Source organism: Rhinopithecus roxellana, chromosome 1, assembly GCF_007565055.1.
Source record: "Rhinopithecus roxellana isolate Shanxi Qingling chromosome 1, ASM756505v1, whole genome shotgun sequence".
NCBI lineage: Eukaryota > Metazoa > Chordata > Mammalia > Primates > Cercopithecidae > Rhinopithecus > Rhinopithecus roxellana.
In genome coordinates this window covers 16,338,504-16,343,862 of record NC_044549.1, presented here as the reverse complement: position 1 = coordinate 16,343,862, position 5,359 = coordinate 16,338,504, and positions in this window count along the sequence as shown.

The following is a 5,359-nucleotide window of genomic DNA, read 5'->3' as shown; positions in this document are numbered from 1 at the left end:
TTAATCTATTGGAAACATTTCATTTGATTGGCTTTTTATTGCTCCAATTTAAAAGCCATGAGTTCTTTTGTCATTGCTATTTATGAGACTAGTCAGCCCTATACTGTCTTCACCTGAACAAGGCAGAATAATTTAAAACTCTTTCATGAAACTCTTTCATGAAACTCTTTCAGTAAAGGGTCAGAGAGTAAATATTTTCTGGCTTAGAGGACTACACAGTTTCTTTCACACCTACTACACTCTAGTGTTATGGAACAGAAAACACAGCCAATATGTAAATAATTAACTGTGGCTGTCTTCCAATAAAACTTTATTCCATAAAATATGCTATGCACACTGAAAATTTGAATTTCATATTCATATGTAGTAAAATATTATCTTTCTTTTGATTTTTAAGTTATTAATACAATGTAAAAACTATTTTTAGCTTGTGAGCTGTACAACAGTATGTAGTTGACAGCCTTGGCCCATAGGTCATAGTTTGCTGAACCTTACATTAAAGAATAGCACAAAGAAAGGAGACAAACAAAAACATTATTGAAAGGGACAATTGCACAATATTAACACTTGCTGCTTTATTATTTGTCAAAAATAATTTAAAATAAGAAACATTTGTAATGCAACTAAGAAGCCTTTGGAAGACTGATTTGCTGTCTAAAAAAGATAAAATATGAGGTATGAGCACATTTATGTAAGTTGTATGTATTCTATCAATTCCATCAGTGACAATATTTGTAAATTTAAGCAGGGACATCATGTTTATACATTCTTATTAATCATTCTTATTTATAAGAATGGTGTTCAGATCCAACTAGAAAATGTTACAAAAATGAAATTATGAATACTTCATGAATAAGTGAAAATTATGTCTCTGTCTTTATAATATAATCCATAAAATTGTAAATTCGTTATTTGCACAATGTTTATATGGGTAAGAAATAGGTATCATTTTGGAGATAGAGGATAAAAGAAAAGAAGCATTATTTTATAAATACAGTCCACCTCTGGAAATTCTCATTAAATTAGGAAGCAAATATGTCTATGACGAGCATAATAGATATATATATATATATATTTGAATATTCATTGATTTGATTATTTTAGAGGAAACTTAAAACTTGTTTTGAAAGAAGTAAATTGTTTAAAAACAAACTTCGTCTTTTATGGCAAAATGATATCATAACACAGCAGAAATTATAATAAAAGTCACAAACATTTGTCCTGTTTAGAAGCAGATATTTCACACAAACTGCAAAAAAAAAAAAAAAAAAAACAACAACAACAACAAAAAAAACACACACATGTATCTACTGAATGAAAAATAAGCTTAATATAAATAAAAGATCACAAGATCCAAAACTCTTCCAAAATCAAAATAGAATAGCAGTAATTGCGTAACTACCCAGTGCAAGGTCTTCTACTAAGCCCAAAGAAGATAAATGAAATATGTAACAGAAAAGTTATGATATTTTTATGTTCTACTTTGTGTTAAAAACCAGTATCCAGGTACCTCAGATTTTTTACAATAATTATTCTGTATTCATTTAGATTTGTATATTTCTTTATTTATATTAAAATAGATGATGCTCTTAATTATCTAAATGTTTTTGAAAAGATCAATTGATATTTTTGATTATGTCTATAAAAGACACAGTGAAGGATTTTAATTTTGTCTAGTGAATGTGTAGGTTGGATCGACATTAAAAGATTGCCTTCAGTTTAGTGTTCTGTAGCCACAGAAAAAGAAGGCAGGAACAAATACTGATTTAAAAAAAAAGAACAAAAGATATTTATAAGAATACTAGGGCCAGGCACAGTGCCTTGTGCCTCTAATCCTCTGAGTCCAGAGGACTGCTTCAGCTCAGGAGGTCAAGACAAGCCTGGGCAACAGAGTGAGACCCTGTTTATACAGAAATACTTTAAAATTAGTTAGGCATCGCCGGGTGCTGTGGCTCAGGCCTGTAATCCCAGCACTTTGGGAGGCCGAGGCAGGCAGATCACGAGATCAGGAGATCGAGACCATCCTGGCTGACACGGTGAAACCCCGTCTCTAATAAAAAAAAAATAAAATAAAAAAATAAAAAAAAGTTAGCCAGGCGCGGTGGCAGGCGCCTGTAGTCCCAGCTACTCGGGAGGCTGAGGCAGGAGAATGACGTAAACCCGGAAGGTGGAGCTTGCAGTGAGCCGAGACCGCGCCACCGCACTCCAGCCTGGGCGACAGAGCGAGACTCTATCTCAAAAAAAAAAAAAAAAAAAAAATTAGTTAGGCATCATGACACACACCTGTAGTCCCAGTTACTTAGGAAGCTGAGATGGGAGGGACACTTGAGCCTGAAGAATCAATTGAACTCAGGAGATCAAGCTGAAGTAAGTCCTGATCACACCACTGAACTCCAGCTTGTCTGACAAACAAGACGATGTTTCAAAACAACAACAACGACCAAAAAAAAAAAAAAAAAAAAACTGAGACCTTCATGGTGGTAATACGGTTTTTGAATCCAAAACTTCTTATGAAGATAAGACAGGAATAGCTGGATATCAAAACCAAAAGTAACATGGGCAACATTTGTAAAAATCCTAGCCAAGAAGGTATTTTCAACAACCCTAAAAAAACAAATGAGTGGCAAAAATCACTAACAAACAATTCCATGATATTTATAATATCACCTTCTCTTGGGGAGAAACAGGTTGAAAGCGATGAGGTGTCTGATGGATCTAAGAACAGGAAAAATGTATGCATAAGCAACAGATATTTCTAGAAAACACTGAAGGCTAATTTGAGAATAGCACCTGAATCTTGGAAGGGTTTCATCCAGACTAATTGCATGAGAGTAATGGGTGGCTATAAGGTTAGAAGAAATTTGAATAGTTTAGTTCAAATTTACACTCAAAACTGACGAACCAAAGAGCAATAAGAAGTAAGTGCTACACATTTAAGATAAATTCCTGAGAATTAAATAAAAATTGTACTGAAAGGACAGCAAAGAAAAAGACGATCCAGCTAAATATAAGAGACAGGAACGGAGCCAGGAAATCTCATAGAAAATCTCCATAATTTTTCAAGCTATAGATAACAATAGAAGTTGAAGATCTGTGAAATCAGAAAATTATCTTGAAATGAAACTTCTAAATTTTTAGGGAACCGGGTTTCATATAAAAGTGAGCTACCAAAAATAATCACGGTCAAGTTTCATGCAATATTTTTTTTTTTTTTTTGAGACAGAGTCTTGCTCTGTAGCCCAGGCTGGAGTGCAGTGGCCGGATCTCAGCTCACTGCAAGCTCCGCCTCCCGGGTTCACACCATTCTCCTGCCTCAGCCTCCCCGGTAGCTGGGACTACAGGCGCCCGCCACCGCGCCTGGCTGATTTTTTTGTATTTTTAGTAGAGACGGGGTTTCACCGTGTTAGCCGGGATGGTCTCGATGTGCTGACCTCGTGACCTGCCCGCCTCAAGCTCCCAAAGTGCTGGGATTACAGGCGCGAGCCACTGCACCCGGCCAATACAGCATTTTTATTAGGAAACAGAGTAACAAGAGTTGCAGGAGAAACAATAGCAGAATGGTATTTCCACAGACTGAAAACAAACTTACCAGTGAGATAAGTATACAAAAGCGATCAGATTATGAAACCATAATCTACTACTCAAATGAGCTATATATATATATATATATATACACACACACACACACATACAGATATTTGGAAAATAGGAGTAAAAGAACAAAATAAAATGAGATTTGAAGATTAAACTACAACTAACACAAGAGTGTTTATATGCAACAGGTAATTTCATATCAGAAACGGAAGAAAAAACAGGAACATTTTTTAAATTTTCAAACTATAAGAGAAAACATAAAGGGATTTAAGTAAAATGAACAATGAAGATTAATAAAGAATATGCAACATTTCAATGTAAAGAAACACTGAAGATGAAAATATTAGGTAACAGAATAAATACTAAAAACTATATTTTAAGCAAACTTTCCTGGATTAAAAATATATGAAATTACTTATTAAAGTAGCTTATAATATTCTTGAAAAGAATGGCTAATAATGTATATTATCATAAAATTATTGATATTTAATCACAAAGAAAATAAAGTCTCTTGGGACTCTAGACCAGGAATTGCCAAACTTTCTTCATGCAGGGTCAGATAGTGAATATTTTAGGCAGTCTGCCTAAACAGACGGTAAGCTGGATTCCAGTTGAGAACATTGTTTGTCAATCCAGATCTTGTTACCCAGGCAGTAAACAAAACACCTGATAGGTAGTTTTTTTTGTTTTTTTTGTTTGTTTGTTTGTTTTGTTTTTGTTTTTTTGTTTTTTGTTTTTTTTTAACCAAACACCTCCTCCTCTCTCCAGTAGTTCACAGTGTCTATTCCCAAAATGAAAAAGTGCATAGACAGTCTGTTATTCTCAGTGCAGAATAAACAGAGAACATTGCTTTCCTTAGGTCTTTAGAAATCTACTAAAGGATGTGCTTCACAAAACCAAAGTGACTAGAGACCTAAGAAACATTGATAACTCTTAAAGATACAGTCACTTGCAGACTGAAGCAAAGTTGGATACATATATATATGTATATGGAGAGAGAGAGAGAGAGAGAGAGAGAATATAAGTGCTGTATGCTCTGACAATGTGTTTTTTTGTTTGTTTGTTTGTTTGTTTTGCTTGTTTGTTTGTTTTTTGAGACGGAGTCTCACACTGTCAACTGGGCTGGAGTGCAGTGGTGCGATCTCGGCTCACTCTCCCAAATAGCTGGAATTACAGGCGCCCGCCACCACGTTCAGCTGATTTTTTGTATTTTTAGTAAAGACAGGGTTTCACTATGTTGGCCAGGCTGGTCTCAAGCTCCTGACCTCGAGATTCACCCACCTCCTCGGCCTCCCAAAGTGCAGGGATTACAGGCGTGAGCCACCGCCCCCAGCCGTGGTTTTACTGTTTTATAATTGTGGTTATTCTCTATAAATAGAATACATAAAAATAAAAATATGAATATATAATATTTGTATAAATTAAATATAAGTAAATACTAGAAGTATGTTTATGAATCAAGATACACACACACACACACACTCATATGGACCTGGACCTGTGCAGGTGGTGATAGTCATGAAGAGCTTCTTTGATGATGAGCGGAATGCAGAGCGGGTGAGTCTATGTCTCATTCTTAGCATGATTCTGCCACGATGCATACCAGTCCTCAAAACTGAGACTAGGGTGAAAGACCAGCATGATCAATAATGTGAGAAAAATGTAGGTCTTTTTGTTGTTCTCTTCAAATCACAATAATAATTGTTATGGACAAAATACACTATATTCCCACCAGGCTAAATAAAGTAGACAAGAGGTTACCATC